Source organism: Octopus sinensis, linkage group LG14, assembly GCF_006345805.1.
Source record: "Octopus sinensis linkage group LG14, ASM634580v1, whole genome shotgun sequence".
In the NCBI taxonomy this organism is placed as follows: Eukaryota; Metazoa; Mollusca; class Cephalopoda; order Octopoda; family Octopodidae; genus Octopus; species Octopus sinensis.
This window is the reverse complement of record NC_043010.1, coordinates 61680395-61701410: the sequence shown is the minus strand read 5'-3', so window position 1 is coordinate 61701410 and position 21016 is coordinate 61680395. Positions and strand designations below refer to the sequence as shown.

At 41.2% G+C, this 21016-nt stretch overlaps 1 protein-coding gene across 3 annotated transcripts in view; it reads left to right on the top strand.

Moving 5' to 3' along the window:
• Window positions 1-21016, top strand: part of LOC115218829 (zinc finger protein 2 homolog) — a 72687-nt gene that overhangs the window by 39671 nt on the left and 12000 nt on the right. The window contains exon 1 of one of the 3 annotated variants that reach the window (XM_036509341.1): window positions 12480-12637. The exons of the other annotated variants lie outside the window; for them this stretch is intronic. The gene's annotated coding sequence lies outside the window, so the exon portion shown is untranslated. Of the gene's footprint in view, window positions 1-12479; window positions 12638-21016 lie in introns of those variants that run through there. 3 annotated transcript variants of the gene reach the window in all.

Here is a 21016-nt window from a genome sequence, read left to right as displayed (position 1 = left end):
AGAATGTGGTGGTGGTGTTGGCGGCGGTGAGGGGATTTGAGTGTCAGAAGTAGAGAAGGATGCGGTGGAAGGCGGCGGAGGAGGAGGGGGAGGAATAACTTGTATCTTAAGCCGCCTCTGTGTGTGTGTGTGTGTAATAATTAGCTGGGGTCTTTTTTTTTGTATGGAAATGGAGGTTGTGTGTGTCTGTAATTTTCTCAAGTGTGTCTCTCTCTACGTGTTTGTGTGATTTTAAGTGCATGAATAGCTTGTGTCACAATATGTAACTGGATTCGTGTTGCTGTGAACTGGGGATTTTATCCCCTCCCTTTTTGTTTTTCTTTCCTTCTTTATTGTTTCTTCTGTGACTATTATAATTGGTTTTTGTGTCTCTTTGGTTCTGTGTATGGCAGCCAAGAAGGAAGCCAGTTGTCCCTAACCAGAGCTGAATCTTAAACCGAGAGAGAGAGAGACAAGATTAATAGAGATAGGGGGAGGAGGAGGAGAAGGAAGGAGGGAGAGAGCAGTAGTAGTAGTAGTAGTAGTAGTAGTAGTCCTCCGATGACCAACTAAACTTTCGCCTCCCACCCTTCTTCTCCTCCTCCATCAACTGTTCAGACTCGAGAAATCAGGACATCCATTGATAAAAATAAATAATAATAATAATAATAATACATGGATTATCTTTTGTCTTGCAGTTCTCTCTCTCTCTCTCTCTCTCTCTCTCTCTCTCTCTTTCTATCTCTCTTTTTCTCTCTCTCGTGGTGGTGCTGCTGATGGGGGTGTTGGCGATGATAATGTGGTGGTGATAGCGGAGGCAGAGGCGATGATGGTGTCAGCGGCGGTAATGCTGGTGGTGGTGGTGGAGTTGGTGGTTGTTGTAGGGGTTGGTGTCTCGAGGTGGTGGTTGTAAACGTTGAAATTTGGTGGCTGTTGTTTTGGTTAGTGATGTGTGTGGGGGTGCTCGCCTTGATGTGGCGGTGGCGGCGGGGGCTCTTATGTTTTTCTTGTTGATTAGCCCCAAGTCAGCCCCGATCGAGCTGTCGTTCTATGATCAAGAGCGGTCTTGCCATGACCATCCCCTTTTTATCCTTTGTGTCCTTTTTGTATTATGACAGTAAGGTGTTATTTTAGGGAAATTTGGCTGTTATTTCTAGCACATTTCACTGCATAGTAGTGGTGATTGGTTGTGTATAGATTTGATGATGGTGGGGAAGGCGGGATAATCGTGACGCTAGCTTCCTTGTGTATATCTATCTCTCTATCACCACCCTCTCATATCTCTCTGCTTTTCTCTCTTTTTCTCTCTCTCTCTCTATCCATCTATCTATCTATCTATCTATTCATTTATCTATCTATCCATCTATCTATCTATCTATATATCTATCTATCTATCTATCTATCTATCTATCCATATATATATATGTGTGTGTGTGTATATATGTACACCGGAGTAAGCACAAATATATATGTATATATAAATACACACACCTCACACACACACACACACACGTATGCATGTATATATACAGATATGCGTGTGTGTGTGTGTGTTGGAATACAAACCCTGTAAATGTACCATCGTTTCAAATCTCACGAGTTTCTTCAACTGTGTTCCTAAGACCCTGAAGAAAGTCACGAGACATGAAACGATAATCCCTGCACAGATATCGTTTATAGTCAAAATAAAATGATTCTATTTCTGAAAGGTAGACTAATCTATATCTATCTCTCCTTCTATCTGTGTGTGTGTGTGTGTGATAATAGTATGTGCATATTTAGATTTAAGGATATTGTTTAGAGTATATTTATATGTCTTGATAAGACATGTGTGCATATATAGTTGTAAGGACATTCTTTGAAGTGTATATGTATGTATACATATTTGTGTTTAGCACCGAAATCATAATGACTCTGGATGAAAACACGGCTGATGATATGGTTTTATCCGTACCTGTTTATTGTCTTTTTTGTTCTCAGTCATGTCTTCTACTACAATTTTCATTTACACACACACACACACACACACACACGCACACACACCTACAAGGTTTTATCAGAAAATTTCTAGACCGCCCATGCTGTGATTGTACTGTAGGAAAATATGTGAATCTGACCATCATTGCTGCCATATCACTGTGCCAGCCTGCAAACGTGCTTTATATTACTTTACTACCCACAAGGGGCTAAACATAGAGGGGACAAACAAGGACAGACAAACGGATTAAGTCGATTACATCAACCCCAGTGCGTAACTGGTACTTAATTTATCGACCCTGAAAGGATGAAAGGCAAAGTCGACCATGGCGGAATTTGAACTCAGAACGTAGCGGCAAACGAAATACCGCTAAGCATTTCGCCCGGCGTGCTAACGATTCTGCCTGCTTACCACCCTGCAAACATGCTTTATATGCTCTGCCTGTGTTTGATTATTACACAAGGTTCTTAACAGTGTTGTTTTAGAAGAATTCTACTATTTGTACTATTTTTATAATACATGACAATTTGAGCAATGTTGCCTGCATCAAGTTTTGTATGAAGTTGAACGAATCTACTACTGGAACCCTTGAAATGCTTCATCAGAGTCTCGGCTGACATCCATTAGGTGAAACACAGCCTTTGGGGTTTTATGTGTATTTCAAGGTTGACTGAAGGGTTGATTCAGGTTGCTAAGTGTTCAGAGTGAGTAACCATGATCAAAAAAGTTAAAAAATAAGGAAAAAAATTTCATCTCATCCTTGAGGACCATTGTTGATTTCCTGGAGTCTGCCAGGAAATTCTCTCGGGAAACCTAAACATCCATCATGTTGCACCAAAGTTTATCTCCCAGAAGTTCTTCCACACCCTCCATATTTGCCTAACTTATTCCTCTGTGGCTGTTCTGTGATTCCTGAAGTGATGCCACCTAGAAATGACGGATGAAATTCTTAGGGAACTGCAGGGGGTATTTGGTGACCTTCAGCAACAACACTTCCGCATTGTTTTGGAGTTATCAAAGCCATGCTGGGCTTATCGTGTATATTCCCAAGGGGACCATTTTGAAGGGAATGATACATCACAATAAATGATAGAGGAAATGTATTATTTACTGGAGAGATGTTGCAGTTTTTCTTTAAGCCTCGCTGGGAAAATTTCTGATTCCACTTTGTGTGTTTGTGTGTGAGAAAGTGAGTATCACCACCATCATCATCATCATTATTTAGTGTTTGTTTCTCATGTTGGCATGGGTTGATATGGTGTGTGTGTGTGTGTGTGTGTAAATAGATCAGAGAGAGAAAATGGAATTATTCATGTAGTTCTTTATTCAAATCCACTACAGTTGTTTTGATAAGCACATGCATTACTACTGATGCTAACATCAGGTAGCCAATAAATGTGGAAGTGCTTTACACAGCATCCTTCAAGGTTTATATCCAAATATAATTAGAATTTTAACTATATATATGGTGAATCCAAGCAAAGAAGAACCAACAAGAAAAAACAACAACGTGAGGACTTGACACAAATACTGTAATAAAGACTCTTAGGAAAGGAAAGAAAGAGGATCTTATGTTTTGAGCAAAGCTCTTCTTCAGAAATAGAGAAAAGTCCAAAAGAAGGGTAAACAGAGGAAGAAAATCGCCAACGATTCACATGTGGTTACATTTTGAAATGACCGGAAGGGAATGGATGAAGAAAAAGTTCTTTCTAAGACAGGAGAGTGTGTAATATGTGTGTATTTATGTATGTATATATATATATATATATATATATATATATATATCATCATCATCATCATCATCATCGTTTAACGTCCGTTTTCCACGCTAGCACGAGTTGGACGGTTTGACCGGGGTCTGGTAAGCCAGGGGCTGCACCAGGCTCCAGTCATATATATATATATGTGTGTGTGTGTATTTATGTATGTATTTGTGTATGCGTATATGTATGTATGTATTTGAGGTGCAGTCATTGCTTTGTGGTTAGAAGTTTATTTCCCAATCACATGGTTTCAGGCTCAGTCCCACTGTGTGGCACCTTGGGCAAGTGATTTCTGCTAAAAGCCCTTTCATGACCAAAGCCTTGTGAGTGGATTTGGTAGATGGGAACTGAAGCCCATTGTGTGTGTGTGTGTGCATATATATATACACACACAATGCTCGAAATGAGGAGTAGATGGACACCCGACAACTGATGAAGGGTTGTTCTTTATGTTATTTGTCCTGTTTTCTATTTGTTTCTCTCATTGTTTGTGTATTCAACTGTTTTGTTTTCGTTTTCATGTTTACTGTTTGTGATGTCCTGTACCCACATATGCATGTATATATATTGTATATATGCAGCAGTGTTGAGTCTGTTCCTTCTGGTGAAGGGGATTCACCTGCAAGAGTTCTCTGCCAGTCTCGCATGAAGTCAGATCTAAGAAAAACTACTTCTTAATGGTATTCATTTTGAAAAGCACTGTTGTGGGCGGGGGCACATAAAAAGCACCCAGTACACTCTTTAAAGCAGTTAGCATTCAGTGGCAGCTCATGTATAGGCCCTGCAGGACTGCAGCACCCCCTATTTCCACTCAATATTATCGATAACATTCAATATAATGAGTCCTTTTTTTCTTTAATTCTCTCTTTATTCTTGTACATTATATAACCCTTAAGCTTTAATGTCAGTAGCCATCCCCTAGTTTATGAAAAAAATACAAAATCCTTGTATAGAATTGTGCACTTCACAGTTCTAGCGAGTTATGCACATGCTCACATGTCTGAGATAGGAAGCTTCACACTAGGGAAAGAGAGCACTGTCATTCGTGCAGTGCTGACCCTTGTGTGCTGGTGAAAGGTAGTGTTTCTTTTTGGCTCCATGTGTGTTGTGCTTAAGAATGTGTTTATATTCTTGAATGTCATAAAGTGTAGAATTAAATTATTATCCTGTCCCTCTCTATCAAACAGATAATCCTTTTGTTACCAACAGAGGAAATAACTCCTTGAACTTTTTCCGTCCTCTTGTTATTCTGGCCACTGTACCTCTTGTAACCCCATCCTGTGTAGCTATTTAGGACTCCTACATAACAGAAACCATCAACAACCTCTGTGGAGTTTTTAAAGTTTATGTAAGAATTGATTTTACTGGTGCTCTATCAACTAACAACTAAGTGTGTTGCTGCCAGGATTTGAAAAATAGGGCACATGTCCCCCACTGTATTTTGTGATTTAGGGGGGATTTTTGAAAAACAAGGGGGAATTTGCAGTGATGTTCAGTGAAAAAATTAAACACACTTCTTGGCAGTGAATTGATCAAGTTTATGTATAAATTTTCTTTTTATATGTTTGTTTCCTTTTACACAATATTAAAACAATGGCTAAAAATTCTCTGAAGCAGAACCCCCACTAATTTTATCTACAAGCTGCCACTGTCGACATTATTAAGGGCATCCAGTGGTAGAAATCATGCCCAGAACAGACTATGGAACCTAGTATGGCTCTTGGCCTTGCCATCTCTTCTTAAACCATCAAACCCATGCTAGCATGGAAAATGGACATTAATCCTTTAGCATTTAAACCGGCCATATCTGACCAAAAGTATTCTGCCTGTTTTATGTTCAAACTGGCCAGATCTGGTCTCTCACACCAGCCCTACAATGTCGTTTTAAAAATTAACAGCTACCTCATCAAAATCTCATAGCTACAAGATAATGCATGATTAGTTCAGAACAATGTAGATGGAGTGGCATTAATTTTGGTAGAATAATGCGAACACTAAAGAGGTAAATGGTGATGATGATAATGATGAGGATAATGAAGATGATTCACCGGGGAGTTCTTGCCTTTGAGAAATTTTAGATAAACCCTATTGTTGAGCCATAACCCAGCAAACGATGTGTGTCCATCACTTTCCTTCTTATTCAAGGATAGAAAATACTTCATCCCAGCCAACAATTCGTAAATTCCTTTACAAGGCTCAAGGGAAACCCCACAATAGAATGCTGCTACCACATTTGGGGAGGGTGGTGCTGCTTCTATGCATATTTACACACACAAACACACACACTCACAGACCACTTGCACACCATAAACACCTGAAATCACACCCAAATAATTAGGAATCGACTGATCCGTGTGAAGGTGCTTGCTACAACACTCCCAACCTCTTCCCCTCCTTCCCAGACATGCTGTGTCTCCTCACTCTGTCCAGTCTACCACTACTAAAGAGGCCTCTGATCCTCTTCAAACCCAACCCATTTCATACCTATTTCTTTACTACCCACAAGGGGCGAAACACAGAGGGGACAAACAAGGACAGACAAACGGATTAAGTCAATTACATTGATCCTAGGGCGTAACTGGTACTTATTTAATCGACCCCGAAAAGATGATAGGCAAAGTTGACCTCAGTGGAATTTGAACTCAGAACGTAGCGGCAGACGAAATACCACTAAGCATCTCGCCCGGCGTGCTAAGGATTCTGCTAGTTCGCCGCCTTCAACCCATTTCATACCATTGCCACTCAGCAACACCCAACTCGCTCATCTTTCCTCCCCTTCCTCTCACCATCACTACCAAGACAACACCAACCACTATGCCCTATCTTTCTTCTCCAGAATGCCCTCCCACTGAAATTTCCTCCCTGCTTATATTTTGACCTGTAGATGTTTAACCCTTTTGTCTTGAGCTTACCCAGTCAAATGTAATGCTTATCTATTCACATTGTTTAGAATTTATTCTGCATTATATTGTAATCTTCAGATCCTGATGATGTGATTATCACCTCTGCCTTAGCGAAGGCGGAGGTATTGTTTTCAGTTGTGTTTGTTTGTTTGTCCGTGGACAAGATATCTCAAGAACTGCTGGATGGATTCGGATGAAACTTTCAGTGATGTTTGGCCTCATGACTGGCACAAACTGATTAGATTTTGGGATTGATCCAGTACCAGACAAGGATTCTGGATTATTTTTCCAGTTTTTAAAAAAATTTTTGAGAGCAGTCGCTTCGGCTTCATTATTAGTATTCTCGTTTGTGAGAGCAATCGAGTTTATTTCAGATATTCTCATTTTAAAAATCATCTCTGGCTAATCGTCAAGAGGATGTTGGTGTTGCCTGGGCAGAGGTTTGCACTCTCTGAGTGCTTTTGTTACCAATGTTTGAAATGATATTTTAGCATAGGTAGGAAAGGTCAGATCTGGCCAGTTTGAACATAGAGCAAGTAGAATATTTTGGCTGGATCTGGCCAGATTAAATGCTAAAGGGTTAAGTGGAACATTGGTAGCTGGTTACCGTGGTTAGGTGGAGGGCTTGGACGACCATGGGCACAACCACTTCCTCCTGAACAAATCAATGTAAACAATAACTATGGGATGTAGTGGGGGTGGGGGGTCACGGGTTGTTGATGGTGGCGGGGTGAGCATATACTTTATATATGGCAGATGTCTCAGTGCTGTTCACAGGGTGCGTTAAATATATCTGTTTTAAACCTCAGAAGGGACCTGAGAAGTAATTGATATTTTCTCTGACTGATGGGGCCTTAACTGATAGTCAAAGTGGATGTTCAGAGAGTATAGTATCATCTTCATCGTCGTCGTTGTCGTCATCATCATCATCATCACAACATTGTCATCGTCATCATCATTTACCGTCTGTTTTCCATGGGTTGGATAGTTCAATAGGAGCTGGCAAACCAGGGGATGCCCTTCCTAATGCCAACCACTTTACAGGGGGTACTGGGTGCTTTTTGTGTGGCACTGGCACTAGTGAAGTTACCAAGAAACTTGGAAGAGTCCCCCCCTGCCACCACTCAGCTTGGGGGGCAAAGTAGCATAGTATTGAAGCGGGTGGTTTAATGCCAGGTGATGAGAGGATATATAGTATGATGGGGGACAGGAACAGGGGTCGGCTGATTGTATGGGAGACACTTGGTTACCTCAATTAGAAAAGAAGGCAGGTGGTGGTGGTGGTGGTGGTGATGTGTCATGAGAAACCCTTGAATTATAGGAATGGGAAAGAGAAGAGAAGTGGTGGGGGAGGTAGGTCAGTTTGTGGGAGGGGTGAGTGGCACATGGATAGAGGTGGAGGCAAAGTCAGAGACGAATATCCGTGGAGCACGTAGGTGTGAGTCAGGGAAAGGATGAAAATTGGGTGGAAATAGTTCAGGGAGTTTTTGCTTCTGTTGGCAACAAGGGGCCTCTACCTCTGTTTTTCACTCTGAGAGTAAAGGGAAGATTGTACAAGGCTTGTAGATAATGTGTGATGTTGCCTGGTGGTGAAACATGGACAGGGAATCTTCTATCTTCTACATGTTTCAGTCATTAGACTGTGGCCATGCTGGGGCACTGCCTTGAAGACCTGTTAGTTGAATTAATCGACCTCCGTACTTACTGTATTTTTTTTAAAGCCTGGTACTTATTCTGTCGGTCTCTTTTGTCAGACTGCTAAGTTATGGAGACATAAACACAGCAACACCAGTTTTTAAGTGGTGGTGAGAGACAAACAGACACAAAGACACACACACACATCTATATTTGTATCTATCTATATATATATATATATATATATATAATATATATATATATATATACATACATACACACACACACATACAATGGGCTTCTTTCAGTTTCCATCTACGAGATCCACTCACAAGGCTTTGTTCAGCCTGAGTTTAAAGTAAAAGGCATTTGCTCAAGGTACCATGCAGTGGAATTGAACCCAGAGCCATGTGGTTGGGAAGCAAACTTCTTACCGTGTAGCCATGTCCACATCTATGCACACAGTGAATGCTGAGAATTTGTCAAAGCTTCAAAGAAATGAGGTGAGCATGCTCTGCTGGGTAAGCAGTGTTAGGGTCTATGAATGGTAGATCACAAGTGGAGGCGCAATGGCCCAGTGGTTAGGGCAGCGAACTCGTGGTCGTAGGATCACGGTTTCGATTCCCAGACCAGGCGTTGTGAGTGTTTATTGAGCGAAAACACCTAAAAGTTCCACAAGGCTCCTGCAGGGGATGGTGGTGATCCCTGCTGTACTCTTTCACCACAACTTTCTCTCACTCTTACTTCCTGTTTCTGCTGTACTTGTATTTCAAGGGGCCGGCCTTGTCACTCTCTGTGTCACGCTGAATATCCCCGAGAATTACGTTAAGGGTACACGTGTCTGTGGAGTGCTCAGCCACTTACACGTTAATTTCACGAGCAGGCTGTTCCGTTGATCGGATCAACCGGAACTCTCATCGTCGTAACCGACGGAGTGCTTCCAAGGTAGATCCCAAACGAGCCAAGAGAAAAAAACTGGGTATAAGTGGAATCGGATGTGATGAAAGAAGATTGGTAAAGACATGAAGATGGATGTATAAAGAGGAGGACAGCTATTTGAAGATGTGACGAGGGATCCGAGTGGATGGTTCTTGTGTGACAAGACCAATACCTGTCCAACTCATGAAAGCAAGGGAAAACGGATGTCATGTGAGATTGGAGCTGTTGAGTCCCTTTTCAGAAAAGCAAAATGGGAAGAGAAATTCAAAGGATCACTTTGGTTTAGAGATAGAATACCTCTCATGTATACTGTAGATGTGGGTTCAATTCCCACTGGCAGCCCTCAACTTTTTCCATCCAATATTTACATGCACAAGGCAGCGAGCTGGCAGAAGCGTTAGCACACCGGGTAAAATGTTTGGTGGTATTTCGTCTGTCTTTATGTTCTGAGTTCAAATTCCGTTGAGGTCGCCTTTGCCTTTTATCCTTTCAAGGTTGATAAATTAAGTACCAGCTACATACTGGGGTCAATCTAATTGACTGGCCCCCTCCACAAAAATTTCAGGCCTTGTGCCTAGAATAGAAAAGAATGCTTAGCGGTATTTTGTCTGTCTATGTTTTGAGTTCAAATTCTGCCGAGGTCAACTTTGCCTTTCATCTTTTCAGGATCGATAAACTAAGTACCATTTACGTACTGAGGGTCGATCTAATTGACCTTTGTATAAAACGCTCTCCCCTCCTCCCCAACAATCGGTACTGATCAAACTGACCCATGGTCAAAGACGCTCTACCTGTAACTGTCCTACCTGTCCAACATAGTATATCAAGGACTAAATTGTCCAGTGTGTTCGTCTGTTTTTAAGACAGTAAGATATGATATGTAAGAATTTTAGCTGCTATGTTTAGCACGTTTAGCCACCATTTACAGGTTCCCTGGTGTAAAATAGACAACACTTAACCTCGTCAAAAAATTTAATTAAGCATTAAGATAATGATTTTTCTCCTCCTCATTAAGGGTGTAGCTTTAATTATTCTATTAATTTTTTCAGTCATTTGACTGCGGCCATGCTGGAGCACGGCCTTTAGTCGAGCAAATCGATCCCAGGACTTATTCTTTGTAAGTCTAGTACTTATTCTTTAGGTCTCTTTTGCCGAACCGCTAAGTTACATGGACGTAAACACACTAGCATCGGTTGTTAAGCGATGTTGGGGGGGGGGGGGACAAACACACACAGAAACATATATACGACGGGTTTCTTTCAGTTTCCGTCTACCAAACCCACTCACAAGGTTTTGGTCGGCCCGAGGCCATAGCAGAAGACACTTGCCCAAGGTGCCACGCAGTGGGACTGAACCCGGAACCATGTGGTTGGGAAGCAAGCTACTTACCACGCAGCCACTCGATCAAAATTTCTTGGTTCACTGTATTTACTACGTTAACAACCCCATGGCTATGAATGCTTCCTACAGCAGGCGTCCATGGGTGTCCCCCCCCTCCAGTCCATTGTATTGGGGACAGACTGTGACTAAATAATCCAGGGTCATCTCTCTAGTCTGGTGCGTCGTCTGTTCTCAGTTCTAATCAATTCGGTATTGCTAACTACCCCAAGATTAATTAGTTTCATCCCTCATTGAAATAAATCATTACCATCATCATCAAAATTGTCATCGTCATCAACATCATCATTACAATACCACCACCATCACCCATAATCATCATCAGCTGTTGTTAAACCACATGTGAGCCCTGATAGATCAGACGACTTATGGCTACAGGCGCTCCAGTTATGACCATCACGTCTGTTTCTTATATCTAGGACTTCACTGTCCAGTGTGTCCTTTTTCGAAGGCATAGTGTGATTTGGTTGTAGATATTGCTGCTATTTCTAGCAGGTCGAATGACCGCTTAAAAGTTCCCTCATTGGTTCATGCAGTTTGTGTTGCTTAGTCCAAGGTCAGCACTGATCAAAGACGTTCCTTCCGTGACAATTCCTTTTTCTATTTCCGGCATAGTATATCTAGAACTATATTTATCTAACGTATCCTTCGCCTTTTTTAACACAGTTTGGCGTGTTGATGGTGTTGTGACTGCTATTTCTAGCAGATCTAACGACCATGAAGAGGCTCCGTCGTTGCCTCGTGTACACTTTGATGTTGTTTAGCCCCGGGCCTAACGCGATTGAACTGACCTACAATCAAAGGCATCACAGCCATGGCCATCCCGTGTTATATAGGAGTATATAAGATTGAATACATTCTCTAGTGTGTCACGTCTTTAGGTAAAGACTGTAAGGGAATGATTTTAGGCGAGATTGTCGATGCTATTTCTAGCATGTCTCGCAACCACCTAGAGGCTCCCCTCATTGGCTCGAATGCAAAAGATGATGGCGGCGGCGGAGGAGGAGGAGGCAGCAGTGGTGGTGGTGGTGGGAGCAGCGGTGATGGCGTAAAAGAAAAAAAAAAATTGCCGAGGGCGATTGACTGATAATGAAGACAGAGGAATAAACACACACACACAACTGTGTATAAACATACGTCCATATATACACACACACACACACACACACATCTACTGAGAAAGAGGACCGATGGTGTTCGTTGACAACAACCATGGAGGCTATTGTTACTCTGCCTCCCCCCACCACCACCACAGCCACACTCTCCCAGCACACACCCCCTCTCTATGTCATCTTTCTACCTCTCTCCACCACTCTCTTTATCTAAACCGTTCTCCCCCTGTGTTATTATTATCTATTTAACACCCTCTCTATATCTGGCAGTCTCTCTTTATCTCAAACATCCTCCTGCTATATCATCTCTCCCACTCTCTCTCCAACCCATCCTCTCTCTATTATCTATTTAACACTCACTCACTACCTGCTACCCTGTCTTTCTTTAAAAGCCACCCTCTCTCTATATTGTCTACCTACCACAACACTCTCTCTGTCTGCAACCCTTTCTTTATCGAAAAACTTACTCCCCTTATCTATTTAAGCGCCCCTCTCTCTGTCTTTTACTCTTTCTTTATCTCAACCAGCGTTTGTTTATCTTCTTTCCTCTCTATTTTAAACAAACACCCCCTCTCTCTTTTGAAACATACTTATCCTTTTCTATCTTAACACCTCTACCCCCTCCTCTCTCTGTGGTTTCTATCTCTGCACATTCCTTTCTCTCTCTATCTAAACACTCCCCCTCTCTCTCTCTACACACATACATAAGCCTCCCTCCCTTTCCCATCTCTATCTAAAACATCCTCCCCTTCCTCTCTCAATCTCCACCGCTTTCTTCCCCCCTCGCACACAACACACGCATACAAACACATACATACTCACACAAATACACACACACTCATACACGCGCGCGCGAACCTCCCCCTCCCCTCCAACACACCAACAGAAACGAAAGCTGTGACATGGCGACTCTCCTCACACCTTGCTGTTGTACGTAACGATTTTTTTTACTCCTCAATTCTTTTCTTCGTCTTCATCACGCACCTCATCCTTATTCTGTACATCCCTATCGCTCTCTCTAAACATATATATACATATATATATATATACACATACACACACACACATATATATGTATATATGTGTGTGCATGTATGTGTATACATGTATATATATCTATCTATATATGTATATATATCTATATATAAATGTATACACACATAGTTGGTATTACTAGTTGTACTACTATTACTACTACTACTGGTACTGGTGGTTGTGGTGGCAGGCATCATAATATAAGCGACAACACTCATCCATCCACGACCCGGGTTTCGATTCCTAGTACAAACCACTTTGCTTACCTTGGGGCGGGGAGAAGGGAACATCTCACACCTTCCTATGGCATCTCTCAAAATTTCTGCAACTTCTTTCCCACCTCCGTTGTTATTATTATTATTCTTATTAATATCATTTAATATATTATTATTATTATTGTTGTTATTGTTATTATATAAAAGGTGGTGATTTGGTAGAATCGTCAAGAGCTTCGGACGAAATGTTTTGCGGTCTTTCTGCCGTCCGGCTCTGTGCGGTTTGCGTTCAAATCCCGGCGAGGTCAACTTTGCCTTCCATCCTTCCAGGGCCGATAAAATCAGTATCCATCGAGTACTGGGACCGATGATAGTACGACCTAACCACTACCTTCCCTTCAAAACTGCTGGTCTTCTGCCTAAATTAGAAATACCTTGTTTATTATTAATGTTATTTATTATTATTATTGTTATTATTATTATTATTATTAGTAGTAGTAGTAGTAGTAGTAGTAGTATGAAAAGTATTACCTCCACCACCCCCATCTAAATATCAGATGCTCTTCTTTACGTACATATATCTGCTGTCTTAATGTTTTATCTGTGTCCTATATGATAACTATCTCAGCTACACACACACACACACACATATACACACACACATTCTGTAAATTCACATGATAGACAGATAGAAAGATTGACATGGATAGATAGACAGATAGACTGACAGGAGAAAGAGGGATAGATGGACGGATACACAGAGAGATAGACGGATAAACAGATAGATAGATAGATAGATAGATAGATAGATAGATAGATAGATAGATAGAGAGAGAGATAGATAGATAGATAGATAGATAGATAGATAGATAGAGAGAGAGAGAGAGAAATAGACAGGCAGACAGATAAGATAGGTAGATAGATAAGCTGAGAAATCGATAGATAGAAAGGCGAAAGATGGTTGTGACACTAAGTTTCCCAGATTTAGCTTTGTTCACTGTCCACTTTCTGGGAGACATAACCTTTCAGTGTTCTTCGTTTTCGTTTCGTGTTGTCTGAGTTGCTGTTGTTGTTGTTGTAGCCATAGGTCATCTCTGAAACGGCAGACACCTCTGGCATGTTGGGAGTCGACCGAACGAATCGGGCCAAAACATCGTTTGTTGTTATTGTTTGACACCAGGTCAACCATAATCGAATCGGTCTATGATGAAGAGATATTCCAGTCGTGACAGTCTCGCCTTTTTTTTCTATTTACATACAAATGTAGCCTGAAATACATTTTCTAACGTGTTCTTATATAAGACGGTCAGATGTAATTGTAGGGAAAATTTGGCTGTTATTTCTAGCCGGTTCGGGGACCAGTTACCGGCTCGTATGTTCTAGTTCTTGTTGCAGGTGAACTCTGAATGAGCAGGTCAATGATCAAAGGTATCCCAACCGTGGCCATTCCGCAGTCCTGTGTTGTCTAGGATTGTTATCCAATGTGTCCTTCCTTTTCTAAAGACAGTAAAGTACGATCTGAGGGAAATTCGGTTGCTATTTCTAGGAGCCCATTGGTTCAACAAAGTTTAAGTTTCTATTCACTTCTCCCCCCACCCTAGAAATGCATGAATACCACACACTCTCATTTTCCACTCGTCCGATGTTATTAAAACAGTTAAAGAAACACTTCACAGCTGATCCCCATTAAATTAATAGCAGTGATATATTGCTGGAGAACTTATAGACTACATTCCCTCTCTTCCCTGCTGTGGTGGGGTCAGAGGTCAGGCAAGGTCAAGACCTGGTTTCACTTCCATAATATTGTTATTGAAGACCTTCCTACTGTGACCACCCCTTTTCAGAGGTATGTGGCACTTCTACAATGATTGTAGGGTGTGATTTCAGATTTTGACTGCTCCTTCTAGTGAATCAAGTAACCACGTAAGGGCTCCCCTCATCAGCTCCAATTTCTCAATGTATTTGGGAGTGGCATGAACATCACAACCTCTTATTTTATCCTTACCTGGGGTCACTGTGAAACGAACCAATTCTACCCCATATTTTATTTTTTCCTTGTTTCAGTCATTAGACTGTGGCCATGCTGGGGCACCACCCTGAAGAATACATGAACACCATTATTTATTTTTATAAACCCTGGTACTTATTCTATCGGTCTCCATTGCCAAACCACTAAGTAATAGGGATGGAAACAAACCGACACCTGTTGTCAAATGGTGGTTGGGGGGACAAACATAGACACAAAGACACACATACATAGATATATACAACAGGCTTCTTTCAGTTTCCATCTGCCAAATCCACTCTGAAGGCTATATAGTTGAAGACCATTACCCAAGGTGCCATGCAGTGGGAATGAACGTGGAACCTTGTGGGTGGGAGGCAAACTTCTCACCACACAGTCACACCAGCGCCTATGGTTGTGTTCACCTCCCTTTTATTCTCAGAGACCCTAAATTCCTGTCTGCACAAACAGTCAGTCATGAAGACCACAACTTGCAAAGTGTGGCCTCTGTCATAGTATTTGGAGGAAAACCATGAAAGCCACAACTTCACAGTCTAGTAACATTACTGTCATTTGGTGCATATTCTCTCCTCACGACTCCTGGGACCAACTGGCATCTGATTGCTTCTATCTTTTATCTTTTACTTGTTTCAGTCCATTAGGCTGTGGCCATGCTGGGGCACCACCTTCATGAATTGACCTCAGTACTTTTATTAAACCTTGGTACTTATTTGGTTCTGTTAAGTTACGGGGACTTAAACACACCAGCACCAGTTGCCAAGCAGTGGTGGGACACACACACACATGCGACAGGTTTCTTTCAGTTTCCATCTGCCAGATCCACTCGCAAGGCTTTGGCTGTCCAAGGTGCTATGCAGTGGGACTGAACCTGGAACCATTAGGTTGGAAAGCAAACTTCTTACCGCAAAACCACAAAGCCTTTGATTGATAGCATTTTGCACAAGCAAACTGCTTGCTAGTGTGTGTGTGTGTGTGTGATACCTTGCGGGTAGCCACGAATACCATTTCTTCCTACCATTACCATCAGTATAGGGCTAAACTGCAGCTTGGTATAGTATCCAGTAAGGCAGCAAGCTGGCAGAAACGTTAGCACGCCGGGCGAAATGCTTAGCGGTATTTTGTCTGCCGTTATGTTCTGAGTTCAAATTCCACCGATGTCGACTTAGCCTTTTATCTTTTCGGGTCGATAAATTAAGTACCAGTTGCGCACTGGGGTCGATATAATCGACTTAATCCGTTTGTCTATCCTTGTTTGTCCTCTCTGTGTTTAGCCCCTTGTGGGTAGTAAAGAAATAGAAATAGATATAGTATCCAGTGCATTTAGAGAAAAGCCATGAATGCCACAGTTTCCTCAATGTTTGTTGGTTGGCTAAGCCTCCTGCATTTAGGTCGGGACATATGAGATAAGGATTAGCTAAAAGTCTGAAAAGAAGCATGGACGTTTGGGACAAACTTACGAAAATGTAAAGAGTTAAACTGGAAGAGGATTATTGCAACTTACTGTCAAATATGTGGTGTGTATGCCCCACCCCCAACAGATCCAGTGATACGGCAGTACTAATGATGATCCCTAACTCAGGGACAAAAGGGAAGAAACGATCATTGGAATTTTATCCTAGTATTTAATTGGTACATTAAGAAAGTTGAGCCAATTAGGAAGCCTACTTGATCTACTAGATAAAGCAGCTAAATCTCCCTTAAATCACACCCTACCATCATTGTAAAAAAGAAAGACACATTCGACAATGTAGTCCTATATACTTTTAAGAGAAGGGATGGTCATAGCTGGAAGGTCCATAATAACAGTCTTATGGTAGTAAATGAAGTTACTTATCACCAAATGGGAATTAAAGCCAGGTCTCGACCCTGCCTGTATTTTATCAGATCAGCCCCAGAAAGATGGGAGTTCATAAATTGATCTGAGCAGAATTTGAACTCAGGCTATAAAGGGACATAACTAAGTGTTACAAATGTTGAAGTTTTCTAAAATGGATGCAAAAGAAAAAATGCCAGGAATTTTAATGAAGGGTTAAATGAACAAAATGTTTGTATCAAAACTGGTTCTGGTTTTATTAAGTTTGGATGGACGAAGGGTGAAGTCCGACTTGGAAGGACTTCAACGCAGAACATATCTTTCTTGTTTTATTTTTTACTTGTTTCAGTCATTGGACTGCGACCATGCTGGGGCACCACCTTGAAGGGTTTAATCAGATTGACCCCGGTACATACAGGGATGTGAACAAACCAACACCGATTGGCATTCAGTGGTGAGGGACATACATGATACAAATATGCACACACATACACGTACGCATATATGATGATGATGATGATATATTTACAGTGGGCTTCCACACAGTTTTTATCTACCAAATCTGTTCACAAGTCTTTGGTCATCCTGGGGCTGTAATAGAGGACGTCCAATGTGCCATGCAGTGGGATTGAACCTGAGACCATGTGGTTGCCAAGTGATATTTTTAACAACACACCCACGCCAACTCCTTGAGGCATTTTGTCCATAAATGACAACTTTGCCAATCCACTGATTTTGACAATAATAATAATAATAATTTCCTATACTGGCATATACCCCGAAATAGTAGGGGTGGGGGATATTCAGTTATATTAACCCCAGCACATGACTGGTATTTATTTTGTTGGCTCTCAGAAAGATAACAGGCAATATTGATCTCAATACGATTTCAACTGAAAGCATAAAGCACCGTAACTAAAGACCACGAGACATTTTGTCGAGTGCTCTATCGATCCTGAAGAGATACAGATATCACTACAAGTGTGTTACAGCATTATCATCGTTAATTAGGTATGAGCAATCAATGGCAGGATTGTGGAAGGGTCAGACTAAACAGTTTGTAGGGTTTGCTTCTGTGTCTTCGTGTTCTGGGTTCATATCTTGCTGGGGCTGACTTTCTCAGGGAGGTTGATAAAGTGAAGTACCAGTTGTGTACTGGGGTTGATGTAAATAGATGATTACTCTTCACAGAATGTTTGCCATTGTGTTATCATCATCATCATTTAACGTCTGCCTTCCATGCCGACATGAGGTGGATGGTTTGACAGGAGCTGGCCAGGCAGGAGCCTCTGTGTTTAGCAGGGTTTTTACAGCTGGACGCTCTTCCTAACACCAACCACTTAGTAGAGTGGACTTAGTGCTTTTTACACGGCGCTCGCACAGGTGAGGTCAGTTTTGGAATGGTTTTTACAGCTGGATACCCTTCCAAGTGCCAACCATTTTGTCTATGTTATAAACTATTGTTATTATTTATTTCTTTATTGCCCACATAGAGGGGACAAACAAGAACAGACAAAGGGATTAAGTCGATTACATCGACCCAGTGCGTAACTGGTACTTATTTAATCAACCCCGAAAGGATGAAAGGCAAAGTCAACCTCAGTGGAATTTGAACTCAGAACGTAGTGCTAAGCATTTCGCCTGGCGTGCTAACAATTCTGCCAGCTCGCCATCCTATACTATTATTATTATTATTATTATTATTGTTAATAGTAATAATAATAATTGGATATGTATTTGACTTCACTTTGCATCAACTCTGTTAAAAATGTTATTTTGTTTTGTAGAATGCAGTGGTTGGGGTGGACATCTAATTGACTCCCCAGTAAAATCTGGGAGCCAACAGAAATCCTTTATGTAAGACAACTCACCCTGACCCTGGCATCCAACCACTTCCCACAGTGCCACTCCCTCTGTCAACTAAGAGGTCCTTGTTTTGCAAGTTACTTGGCGACCCCAACTGGTGCTGGTGTCACATGAAAAACAGCTGCACCAGCGCTTAATAAATTGCACCCAGTGCACTCTGTAAAGTGGTTGGCATTAAGAAGGTTATCCTGCCATGGAAACCATGCTAAAGCAGGCAGTTGGGGCCTGGTGCAGCTCCTGTGAAACTGTCCAAGCCACACCAGCATTGAAAACAGACGTTGAATAATGATGATGGTGGTGGTGGTGGTGGTGGATAGATAGATAAAATGTATGTATATATGCCATGTTTAGTGTTGTTTTGACATTATGTGATGCTTGTAAATAAGCATCATCTCATCATGTAAGTGATGTTATTTGTTAGCAGTCGTCCTTCCATGGAAAACATGTCTGGCCATGGAGAATGGATTACCCTTGTTTTCGTAAAGGGATGAAGGTTGTGACAGTAAAGGTATCTGGCTGTGGAAAATCTGCCTCAACAAACTCTTTCTGGCCCATGCAAACATGGAAAAGGGGACATTAAAATAATGGGGACGGGGATGATGTTAAAGGGAATGTTTGGGTTTCTCTCTCTCTCTCTTAAACACAGTCTGAGGAATAAGACCCTGAAATGTTGAATTCTTTATTTCATATGTCTCTTAACTGCCTTCTGGTAAGAAGTTGAAAGTCACAGCTGTAATTTTGAGAACATCCATATATATATATATACTGCAATCCCTCGACTGTCGTGGATGTTATGTTCCAACCCCCAACCCCCCATGATTAGTGAAAATCTGTGAAGTAGAAACGGTACTGCACTGTATATTCTATTTTATTATTTTTATAATTTGTATATATTTATTTTATTATAAATGCAAAACACTACCAACTGCGATAGGTGAACCGCAATATGGCTACATCTGTCTTCCCTATACCATAAAACTTTCAACTGGCCAAAAGCCACACCCCTTCAATACTACTCCCCTTCCACTCTCAGTGCTGGTGCCCCATAAAAAGCACCTGGTGTACCTTGTAAAGTGGTTGACGTTAGGAAGGGTATTCAGCTATGGAAACCATGCTAAAACAGAATAGGACCTGGTGTGGCTCCTGGCCTTGCCTTTCTGTCTAACTGTCCAACCCATACCAGCATGGAAAACAGATGTTAAATGATGATGATGATGATGACAACTTCCTATTTGATGTCAGCTGTGGAAGCATGCTGTACATGATACTTGAGAAAGTGTGACACAACTTCTTAATAAACCAGTGAATCACCAGTATTAATCATAATTAACCTTGGTGATTTATTTATTTATTTTTTATTCAAATATACTAATTTTCACACATCCCCATCTACAACATTGCACCTAATGACTCTCTGCTCACTGCTCCTTTGGCAAGTACAGGGAAACCTATGTTCTGTTGAGAAGGCCTAATAAGGACCAAAATATATCTGGAGTGATCTCCCATCCTTGACAAAACTATTTAACCCTTTCGTTACCATATTTCTGTTGAGGTGCTCTGTGTTTCTTTCAATTAATTTTAAATATAACAAAGAATTTAGTAAAATAACTTGGTTATCATTAAGCTAGTATTAGGAACATAAACTGTGACTAAGGTTTGGTGGAAGATTTTAATTCAGAACTTTTGAAAACAAGACATTTCTACTCAAAGCCAGAGCTGGTTCCAGCCGGGTTGGTATTGAAAGGGTTGAAGGAAAAAGTCGTTGATTTAAGGTTGTCTTTTCCTCACCACAATTATTTCTTATTAGATATTTGTTGTATCTGACTCATACATTGTTCGCTTTCCAGACATTTGTACGTTACTGCATACACTTTAGATGCACTTTCTGACAAGTTGTGGTGCACCTGAGCACTGTATACAATAATTTCATTATTATTGTTAATCCTTCATGATGGCAGTGCTGTGTGGGGGGTGTTCTTGTTGTTGGTTGTAGGATTTGTGGTGGACATGAAAAGGTATATATACTATTTGCTGACAATGTGATTTGAAGGAGATTTAGTTGCTCTTTTTAGCAATTCAAGTGACCCCCCTCTCTGCACACAGTTAATTATGATGGTGATGGGTGTGGTCAGAGTAGGTTTCACATGTGACCTTGGTACTGGAGTAGGAGTATGCCTGAAAGTGTGCTCAAAATTTAGGGAGGAAAGTTGGTGTTGTAAATTAGTAAAAGGTCAAGGTGAGACAGAGGTCAGTCTTGTTGACAGGAAATCCATGAAGACATGCCCTCCAGGTGTGACATTACTTTATGCATACATGTGTGTGCATGAATGCATATATATCATCATCATCATCAT